The sequence below is a fragment of the Bison bison genome, unplaced genomic scaffold, assembly GCF_000754665.1.
Source record: "Bison bison bison isolate TAMUID 2011002044 unplaced genomic scaffold, Bison_UMD1.0 scf7180017864287, whole genome shotgun sequence".
In the NCBI taxonomy this organism is placed as follows: domain Eukaryota; kingdom Metazoa; phylum Chordata; class Mammalia; order Artiodactyla; family Bovidae; genus Bison; species Bison bison.
This window is the reverse complement of record NW_011494859.1, coordinates 1,101,656-1,112,821: the sequence shown is the minus strand read 5'-3', so window position 1 is coordinate 1,112,821 and position 11,166 is coordinate 1,101,656. Positions and strand designations below refer to the sequence as shown.

The 11,166-nt window shown below is 47.7% G+C and overlaps 1 protein-coding gene across 4 annotated transcripts in view; it reads right to left on the bottom strand.

Moving 5' to 3' along the window:
• Nucleotides 1-11,166, bottom strand: part of MRO (maestro) — a 58,315-nt gene that overhangs the window by 14,080 nt on the left and 33,069 nt on the right. For 2 of the 4 annotated variants that reach the window (XM_010849793.1, XM_010849791.1), the window contains exons 1-2: nucleotides 5,046-5,235; nucleotides 4,786-4,904 (exon numbers count right to left, since the gene is read on the bottom strand). The gene's annotated coding sequence lies outside the window, so the exon portion shown is untranslated. Of the gene's footprint in view, nucleotides 1-4,785; nucleotides 4,905-5,045; nucleotides 5,236-9,988; nucleotides 10,111-11,166 lie in introns of those variants that run through there. The other 2 variants (XM_010849794.1, XM_010849792.1) reach the window with 2 other exon arrangements.

The following is an 11,166-nucleotide window of genomic DNA, read 5'->3' as shown; positions in this document are numbered from 1 at the left end:
TGAAGTGTTTCTCAGAGTTGTATGAGCTGCTCTAGCAAATTAATCGAACCCAAGGAATGGGCTGTGGGAACCTTCAGTCTACAGCTGGCTGGTGACACATACTGGTGACAACCTGGCCTTGGGATTGGCCTCTAAAGCATGGGGACTGAGCCCTTAACCTGTGGGATCTGATGCTATCTCCAAGTAGACAGTGTCTGAGTTGAACGGAACTGAACTAAATGGAAGTGAATCGTGTGGCACCCAGACAGTGCCCACCGAGGAACTGGAGAATAGATTGGTGGTGTGCAAAAAAAACACACTGGGGCATGGCCCTGATGGGTTTCCTGGGACATGGGACTTTCAGAGCTAAGAGCCGAAAAGTCCTGGGCAAGCCAGGACAAGTTGGCCCTGCTAGTTTTGCTGGAGTTCTGAATTTATTTAATGCAGGTGACTGCTAGAACCCAGTCCTGTTAAACAGCTGTGCTTTGGAACATTTGACTCTTTGACCTGGAGGTACACGGGGATTTGGCTTCTCCATCATCTTTGCCCCCCTACCCCAACCCAAGCTGGTTTCAGTAATGCTCTCTTAGTCAGAAGACACTCAGGAGACCCATGAAAACACCTCTTCACCCTGTAACCCCTGTCTCTGTTGCTTCTTCACCCCTGGACAGCACACCTCCCCTCACCACTGCAATGAGGGATCCCCAAACCCCCCAGAACACTGCACTCCCACTAACTAGCAAGATTTTTTTTTTTACTGCAACGTGGCATGTGGGATCTCCCCGAACAGGGATCAAACCCACACCCCTTGCATTGGAAGAGTGGAGTCTTAACCACTGGACCAGCAGGGGAGTCCCCTAGCAAGATGGTTTTTGTTGCTTGAATAAAGGCGTTCCTACACACTTCGCACTGAGCCAGTGGTTCTCACACCCAAGTGCACACCTGAATCACCTGGAGGATCTGTTAAAACACAGATTCCCAGAGCCCGTCTCCAGGGTTTCTGATTCTCTACACCTGAAGCAAGACCCATCAGTCTGCATTTGTAACAAGCTCTCAAGTGATGCTGGGATGCTCCCAGTCCAGGCATCACCATACTTTGAGATCCAGGGCCTTTTAAAAAAAGAAACCACAGTATTACTATGTCATCCCCTTCCAGAATGAAGGGATTTAAAAATTTACACTGAGGCAAAAAAAAACAAAAAACAAACAAAAAAAAACATGCTTGGTTGTTCCTTTCTGGGGAATTTCTGGACACAACTCTTTGTATCAAGGAACCTGCCACTCCTCAGGCTGAATGCTCTGGATCGGAGCTGACGGGCGCTGAGCTGCGGGTATGTAGAGCTTAGAAGAAGAAAGTTCCCTCAATGGTCACTCCCCAAGGAGGGCACAGGCCTCAGTAATAAACTGCTGGTGTCCCTGTTCTGCTGCATAAGAAAATCATGCCTGAAGCTTCTCCCTATCATGCCTGAAGGAAGGAAAGCCAACCCGCTTCCCTGGTCTTCACTCTGGCCTTTCTTGCAGGATTAGCACAGCACAGCTGAGGGCTTTAACCACCCAGGCCGCTTCCCCAGGCCTCAGGAGGGAAAGGCCTCACCTCTTTTTAAAATTTTTATTTATTTATTTATTTCTGGCTACTCTGGGTCTTTGTTGTTGCAGGCAGGTTTTCTCCAGTTGCAGCGAGCAGAGCCTGCTCTCCAGGTGCAGCTCAAGGGCCCTAGGGTGCATGGACTTCAGTAGTTTCGATTCCCGGGCTTTAGAGCACGGTGCACAAGCTCAATAGTTGTGGCACACAGGCTGAGTTGCCCCATGGCATGTGGGATCCTCCCGGACCAGGGATCGAACCCGTTTCCCCTCCACTGGCAGGCAGACTCTTAGCCACTGGACCACCAGGGAAGTCCCAGCCTTGTCATTTCTTAAGAGCCACATCTAATGGAATTTAAGGCCATGGAAGGCTCTCAAGCAGAGCAAAGTACTTGAGGTTGAGCACCCTGCTTGGGGGATTCAGTTGTGTTTAGAAAAACACAGGGCCGTACAGTAGCTCACCAATGCCCACCTCCCCAGCACAAGAGAAAAACTGTGCTCTCGTTTAGTCTCGAGGTATCAGGGCTCATCTCCATCTTTGGGGCAGGGAAAGCAAAGCATTTCTCACCGTGTTGGCTGGGCCTCCTATGTCAGAATGCCCCAGAGCGCTTGTTAGAAGTGCCAGGCCCGCTCCATAATTACGGGATCCGAGTCCCAGGGAGCGGAGGACCTGATGGCGTTTACAAGATGCCTGGTGACGGTCCACACAGCTGGCATAGAAGAACCTCTGGAATATTCAGGAGGAAATTTACCAACTCCAGAAGTGGCAAACTCCACTCACCTAAGGCTGCACATTGAATTTCTCTTTCAAAATAAAATTAAAATCAGGCCAACTGTACAGGCTATGACTTGGACATACCTCTTCGATACTCTTCTTAAATTAAAGGTTTGCTTTAAGAAATACAACAAATCTAAAAGTTACTTTGAGGCTGCTGGGCCCTTCACCTGAGTTTTGTCTCCCGAGCTGTGGCCTCTCAAAGGCTTGCCTCCACCCACCTGCCTGGCTGCCTGCCTTCCTCCTCCTCTCCGAAAATTAAGTCCTTTCAACCCAAACCAATCAAACAAAAGGATCATCTTCACCTGCTGCAAGACAGGATCTCCAAGAGGAATGTTATAAACAAACTGTGAAGAAACAGAGTGTGTGGATTTGAAGGCTTAGGTGTTCGTAACTCCACCCATAAGCCCACTGGCCCCCAAACAGCCATTCTTTGCCACGAGAATTGGGCTCTTCTGCTGGGTGACTTGAACGCCTGGTCTAGCATGACTGAGTCCGCTCAGTCCGAAGGACATCTGGATGCCTTGAGCCTAAGGCCAGGCTCTGCCTGGAGTTTTGTTCACCCCTGTGCACATTCTTCAACGAATTCTTCCCCCTCTGGAAAGTCCTTCCCTCTATGCTGATGACTTGCCCCCCATGGGGACAGTTTCACCATCACAGCGACCCTGAAACTTGTCTTCATGGCCCCATTGTGTTCTTACATGGTTTTCCTGAACAGACCTGGATTTGGGGTGACTTAGATGAGTTTTGCCCTTGAGGCTGACTCCCAAATGCCTTTGCAAATTTAATTCCTTCTGACTGAAAATGTTAGATTTATAATCAATAACCTTTTAACTCACTAAAACTGAAAGCTATATTATGAAGACCAAAATTCTTATCTGTTAAATGAGGGAAAGAAACTGTTAGGTTTGCAACAATCCTTCCAACACTGAAGTTATTAATGATAACAATGATTAGTAGCTACCACCACTGGACACTCATGTATGCTAGGCACTATACTTAGCACTTTGTATACACTGCAGGCGAGGCTGTTTATGACCTCTATGAACCAACCTGCCAGGTTAACCACATTCTGCAGGCCCTCTGTGAATGGTACCTACCAGTGCTTGTGGCCCATCGTACTCTCTGCTAACTTCTGCTGCGTTAGTCCTCATATGCTTACCAAGAATCAGTTTATAACAGCTGTACTTGTTACTGTAACCGTGAATTTTAACTATTATAGAAACTGATGAAATATGAGAAAGGGAGTTGTTTCTGTGAAAGCAAAATTGAATATTTTGGGAGGTTTCAACAATGGGGAAGCAGCTTTAAAAAAATGCTGTCCAATTAAGATTTGTGTGGGTGGACAGAAGTTTGAAAACAGTGTTAATAATCTGGAATGATTTACTGGAATTGGGATGTTCGTACAGAAAGCGATTTTACCTGAGTCTTCTCAGATGTCTTTAAGTTCTCACTACACTGAAAGAAACCCAACCTAGACCTCACAGATGCAGTGTTATGTGTGTGGCTCATGCAAAAAAAGCTCAACAAACACTCCCTGGAGGATTCTATGTTCAAAGAAAAGGCCATAGCCCCACATTAAAAACTGGGAAATCCTACCTTTTAAGGTAAATATTTGATGTGATGTTTTATATCAATAATTCACTCCTTCAACCATAAGCTCTCTAAAATCCATTCCCAATCTCTCAAATAAGTCTTTGTTTTATTTCATTTAACCTTTACAATAATCTTGACAGATAGGTTTACTTATGCCCACTTTAGAGGAGAAACTGAGGTTTAGAGTGGTATAAACAACCTATGTCGATGTGTGCAGGCTGAGTCACTTCAGTCGTGTCCGACTCTGCGACCCTATGGACTACAGCCCGCCAGGCTCCTCTGTTAGTGGATTCTCCAGGAAAGGATACTGGAGTGGGTTGCTATTTCCTCCTCCAGAGGATCTTCCCCACCCAGGGATCGAACCCGCGTCTCCTGCACCTTCTGCATGGCAGGTGGATTCTTGACCACTGAGCCACCGGGGAAGACCGTAAACAACTCAAAGTAGAATAGCTACTAGCAGAGAGGAGTTTAAGATGCCAAAACTACACTTCCCATAACTGCGTCCTAAGCCTGTATCCAGCTCCTAGACGATGTCCTGAGTGCGGGCCAGGTGAGGACACACCACAGGGACACTTGAGTTTGAAGCATCAGTATCTTTTCAGCCCCACCCCCATCTAAAGCTCTTAACACAATGATCTTAATATAATCATCTATAATCTATTGGTCATAGATTGGCATAGTTTGTGAAAAGAAAAGAAAAAGTCATCAAATCGCCTACTACAGTTTTACAAAGGGAATATCAACTCTCTGATACGGTGACCCAAGTGACATTCCAGAAAGGTCTGGGGATGCAAGCAGACCGTGGCCTCTTCCAGCCGCAGCCCAGGTGGTCCCAGCCCGCAGCCAGCCCTTACCTGCGGTCACGTGGCGATGCGGCAGGTGCGGCCGGAGCCCGGGTCACCGCGCAGAGCTGCTGTTCCCGGGGTAGCCGCCAGATGGGATGACTCGGCTCAATTTTCCCAGCCCTGAATTCCTAACATAGGAGAAAGGAAACGAGAAGCAGGGTCTGTTCAGGATAACGGGTCAGCGCAGAGTGCTGGAAAGTGAGACTCATATGAGGAAAAACAAAACAAATCAAAGTTTAGATGGGATTGAAGTGGGGGAGGGGACCGACCTCTGATAACCACAACGTTGTCTTAGGTGGACACAAGCCCTCTTGTACCCTTTCCTTCCCCAGACCGGGATGAGGTGTTTTCCCACCTCTCTGTGCTGTGTTCGCCCCTTATTCGCCCCTCACTCCGAGTCCCACCCACAGTTTCTAAAGACAGGACTGCAATTCTGAGGCTCCTTCGCCTGCGCGGACAGGGCCCTGCCCAGCCGCGATCCCGAGGGCGGTCACTAGATGGCGGCATCACTCAGTGGACCGGTTCCAGGGAGCCCCCGCTCACGGCGGCCGCTGCGGCGCTTCCCTCCCTAATCCAGTTGGAGCAGTTTTGAATCTCAGGACGGGACACTGTGTTCCCGGCCAAGCGGCTTCATTGTGACTGACTGCTGCACCACCAGCCAGAGGGTTGACCGTTGATGCCCCTTCCTGCCCAGCAAACAGGTCCTGAAAGGACTGATTTGAATTTTCAATAATGTAAATGATTTATTGGGAAAACCAAGCCAAACAAAAAAGCCTGTGTATAAAAAATACTCGCGCAATTAAAGAGCCTCCCTTCCATCATTCTTTCTTCCCTGGATTCTCCACCCAAGTGCATAAATCTATTTGTTGATAATTATTTACTGTCTGGGTGTGTGTTGGGTAACTTGGGCAATGTGTGAGAAAAAGGAAAAAGTTCTATTTTTTTTTTTTTAAGTTCTAGGAGCTTATGGTTATGCTAACAGGTAATGTTTATTGAATATTTCTGAGTGCCAAACATTGGGGTAGATAGTGTGTAGACTATCTTGTTTGATTCTTAATTAGTTAGTACTCTTAATTATGATCCTCATTTTCATGGGGAAATTGAGGCACAGAGATGACCTTGCTCAAGGTCACATGGTTAATTAGTGGCAGAGTTATAATTCAACCACAGGTGGGCTCATGTCAGAGCTTAGCCCGTTAGCCACGATAACTGGGCAGTGGAAAAGTTTGGGAGATCTAACTGGGAGACAAGTGGACAAATATAAACTGAAGTAAATCAGAGTGGAAGTTTGGAAGACAAAGCAGAGGGAGAGAAAACAGATGCCTTGAAAAAATAAGAATGAGGCTAAAACAAAACCCTCTCTGGGCATACACGGGCACCCAGGTGACCTCTGAAAATGCAGTTTCAATGGGGAAAAGAAGCTAGACTACAGAGCTGGGGAACTATGTGGAGAGAGAGAATGAAGGCATCTTACTGCAAAAGGAAGGCAATAAAGAGACTAGAGGAGACAACAAGATCAAGAAAGGCACTCCGGTGTTGCTGTGTGATTTTAAAATAGAATACAGCTTGGAAGTGTTTCAAAACAGTTGCAAAGGAGACCTAAGAGGTGGGTAGTGCAAGCAGTGAATAGTGAGATAGGAGCAGCTGAAGGGAGGGAGCAAGGGGACAGGGGAGAGAGCTAGCTGTGCGGGGGAGGGAGAGAGGACCCCCCCCCCCCGATCCCCACTCCTCATTTTTTTATCTGAAACTGGGAGACAACCGCAGAGATGGAGATACATCAATGTGAAAATGAGAAGAATGAGCAAGTTCAATTCATCCAAATCGGCCTCTCTCTTCTCAGGAACACCAGAGTTGGATTATCTGCCTAGAGTGGGAATAAGATTGGGGAGGTCATAGCCTTGTACTGAACTAATCTATGCAGTGTTTAGGATGACCAAAAAGCAGATAAAATTAAACCAGGCCACAGAAGCAGCTGAAGAAATAAAATCTATGCTGCAAGTGTCAGGATTCTCTGCCAAGTCTCACGGGTGATTCAGGACTGAAATATACCTGCCCCCCCACCCCCATGGACGGAAATACAACAGATAGACTATTAATAACCCCTCAGGTCTAAAGTTTCTTTGTATTCAGGTGTTGAGACATTTGGCAGAGAACTAACGTGCTCCTCATTTGCCAGACGGGAAAACAAAAGGGCAGACAAGTTTCCCTGTTTGGTTTCAAGTCACAGAGAAAATCTGGGCACAACCAGAATTGGTACTCAGGAGCCTTGCTGATCCAAATTCTGCTCTGTTCAACACTTCCCACAAAGAGCATGGACACAGCTAACGACCCCAGAGCGTCCCAGACACAGCACAAACCTGGGAAGCGTCCAGACCAGGACACAATGCCCAGGGAACAAAGGTTCACCTAACATGGCTTTGGGACACCGCACAGCTCTTCTGGGAATGAGAAGCCTCTTTGATAATTCGATTGCAACAGATTGATGTACCTATGACACAATATCCTTCACATACTGTAATTATTTTATTGTTTAACAACTCTGTGTTCACTCGCTCAATTAATATTTCCTTATTGTCGGAAGTTCAGGGGCTGATGCCTCTGGAAAAATCAAAGAGGGTAATTACTGAGTCTGCTGTTACTGATGAAAACGACAACAGGCAGAACTAAATTGGTCAGCAATTCACTGTCGACTTAGACTTGGCACATGGGGACAAATGCCTGGTAGTGATCAACACGGTTTCCTCTTTAGGGTCAGGATGTTCAGAAGACCCTCCTTCTGTACTTGTGTGTGGTCCCAGCAGGAAACTTGCCTAAAAGGGATGGCAAGTTTTGAGTTTCTTCCCGCTCATCTTTTTTCCAGAAATACGTCCAGGTCAAGCCAAACTCTCCCTTCATTTTCACTTCTAAAAAGAAATCTAATCAGCTGCCTGCTGCTGCTGCTGCTGCTAAGTCACTTCAGTCGTTCTGACTCTGTGCGACCCCATAGACAGCAGCCCACCAGGCTCCTCTGTCCCTGGGATTCTCCAGGCAAGAACACTGGAGTGGGTTGCCATTTCCCTCTCCAATGCATGAAAGTGAAAAGTGAAAGGGAAGTCGCTCAGTCGTGCCCGACTCTTAGCGACCCCATGGACTGGAGCCTACCAGGCTCCTGCATCCATGGGATTCTCCAGGCAAGAGTACTGGAGTGGGGTGCCATTGCCTTCTCCGAATTAGCTGCCTGCTCAGCCACAAATTAGGAATGCCAGTTCCTCATTCATTCTTTCCTTGTTCTTCAGTTGCTTATGGAGCTCATAGTTTCAACAAGGCAGAGCGCTCCCAGGTGGCACTGTGCCCTCTGGAGAGCGCAGAGGGCAGAGGGAAGACATAGTCTTCTGTGTCTGTAGACACTGGTGAGGGCCCAGGACAGGAGGTGACAAAGAGCAGTTCCCTCAGGCTAGCCTTCGTGAAAGAATGCACCTCAGCACCTGGGCTTACCAGAAGCAGTTTAGCTGGGAGAGGCAGAGAAGAAAGGCTAAGGTGCTCAGGGTGCAGGGTCCCAGCTGGAGGACCCTGGATGAGTCAGGGAACCTTGTGCTCCCCAGATTCTTCCACAAGACCCCCCCATCCCCACCCCACACCAGTGGAAGCCCAGAGCTGCCACCACAAGCAGGAATCCCTTGGGAAACTCTTCTCCACCATCACCCTCCACCATTTGCCTCCCATTGGCTTCCCTTGTGGCTCAGCTGGTAAAGAATCCGCCCACAATGTGGGAGACCTGGGTTTGATCCCTGGGTTGGGAAGATCCCCTGGAGAAGGGAAAGGCTACCCAATCCAGTATACCGGCCTGGAGAATTCCATGGACTGTGGAGTCCATGGGGTCACGAAGTGTTGGACACAACTGAGTGATTTTCACTCTTCACTTTCTGCTACATATCTGGTTTATTTTAATATAAAAGCAACAGTCTTTTTGTTTCAAATCTTTGAATACAATAGACAGCACAAGGAGAAACACAGGGTTTATCCCTCTTCAGATACCCTCAGGCACAGAGGGTAGAACACAGGGAGGCAGGAGCCTACCTACGAAGTCTCTCCAGTTCTACCAACTATGAGCAAGAAGCTGCTCTCAGCCGTTTCCTTGTCCAGCCCACCATCTGGCTGCCCTGCAGTCTGTTTTCCTGACTATATCACTTGACAGTCATTGTCAGTACTGAAAGCAAGAATATGTTCCAACTTTTCTGTTAAGTAGCCTGAGATGATCTCAGAAAACAGTTTGCTACTCAACCCAGAAAACCCACTAAGTCATGTAAATCGAGAGGTTCAAATCTTCATGTTCACTGCCCGGACCATTGAAGTGTGTGTATCTGAAAAGCCGGCAAGTCTCTGAAAGATGTCACTTTGCAGAAGCAACGTGTGCCCCTCCGTCGTCCCAGTGGCTGAACGCCCAGGCCGAGAGGGCTGGCACAGGGTTGGTGAACCCTAAAGAGTGCTGCGCGTTTGCCGCAAATGCTTTAACGTGCTGAGAGTGAATGCTTTAACGTGCTGAGAGTGATCCTGAACTAATCTGATGTCACTTCTCACTGGGCATTGAGCTCATCCAGGTGAGCAAAGCCCCAGGGTGTGCCTCTGGGTTTACAGAACTCATGGTTGGATTAACCCCCACGAACTCCTGCCACTGTCCAGTGAGCCTTACTGAAAAAGGGCAGATGGCTGCACAGAGGAAAACGATGCCCCAGAAGAAACTGAAGAAGCAAAACCTTGTGTTGCAGGAATAAATTCAGCATAAAGTAAGTGCAAATAAAAGTAAAAAAGAGAAGAAGTTCAAGCTTTTGTTTGTTTGTTTGTTTGTTTATGACCCCATGGACAGTCTCCTGTGTCTATGCATGGGATTTCCCAGGCAAGAATACTGGAGCGGGTTGCCATTTCCTTCTTCAGGGGATCCTCCAGACCCAGCTATTGAACCTGAGTCTTCTGCAGTAGCAGGCTGATTCTTCTTCTTTTTTCTTTTTTAAGAAGTTTGAGTTGAAACATCTTTCCTATCTGAGACATTAATTACCCACACCATCACCAGTACCCCCACAGCATCACCAGAACCCCTTACTTGCAAAAATAATTGTAAAAATATGTAAACATTTCCGAGCCCAACTGGTTCAATCTATAGCAATCGATGAACTGTGTTGAGCAACAGTGTTGAATAGAATCGGTTGAATCCAGAAAATACTCCGTGCTGTCTTACCTGAGCTGGGTGATGAGGCCTCCTCCTCGGAACTCATCCTGGTGAAAGACGAAGTGATTACTCCCAGGAACATCGCAGTCCTTTAAGCAAGCTCGGGGCTGGCCGTCAGTTGCGTTCTTGTCCTTGAAGATGAAACATAGGGCAGATTGGCATTTTATCACGAGTGGGAAATGCATAATAAGGCCTTTTTAGGCTATCTGTCCCTGACAGTTGCTAGAGATTCATTACAGGCCATACTATTTTGCAAACTTTAAAAAATTTTGTGTTCGTTTCCTGTTTCTGCCAATGCCCAGGGAGAGAGCCCCAGGAGCCTCACTGCGGCAGAGAATTGAAACAATAGATAGCCCGAGAGTCAGATCAAGCCCACCAACACGACCACAGGTCACATTTTCCCTGCTCTTCACATCCTCAGGCATTCTCATGCTCTTTGCCCCGTTGTCTCCCACAGTCCTAGGAAGGGGATCATTCTCAGGCCTCTTCGACAGCAGGGAGGCTGAGAGGCTGGCAGAGTGAATAGGGGTCTTGCCCAAAGACGCCAAGCTGGTTGATGGGACCGGGCTTCCTCTCCTGCTTTGAGCAGCCACAGTCGTTGGAGGGTTCAGCCACTCACCTCTACGGGCCGTTTGCACTCTCTGAGATCTTCCCTTCTCTCACCCTTGACCTTTCTCACCTTGGTTTCTGCTCCCCTCCCACACCTCCCTGGTCCCTGTCTTCAGTTTGCTGTGGGCATTGCTTCCCAGGCTCCTTCCTCCTCAACGACTTGGTGTTAGGATTGTGTTTACTTTCCCTTCTGTGTTGCATTTACAGTAGAATCCGATAGAATTCCCGATGACAAGTGTGTAGGCATTTGATGACAATGAGAAAGACCTCAGTCACAGTTTGACCATCAGAACCATACATCCACATTCAGAAGTGCTCGATAATGTGGGCTGGATTAGAAACCCAGGCTGTGGGACTTTCCCGGCAGCCCAGGGGTTAAGACTCTGCCTGCCACTGCAAGTTCAATACTGGTGATACTGGTCGGGGGAATGAAGATGCCACATGTCACGGGATGGGGTCAAAAATTAAAAAAAAAAAGAAAGAAAAGCAGAAAGAAAGAGATCCAGGCTATGACTGGGACAGTTGACTCTTCCTTGAGAGACTGGAGAAAATTACAGTAGTAGAGTAGAGTACTCTTT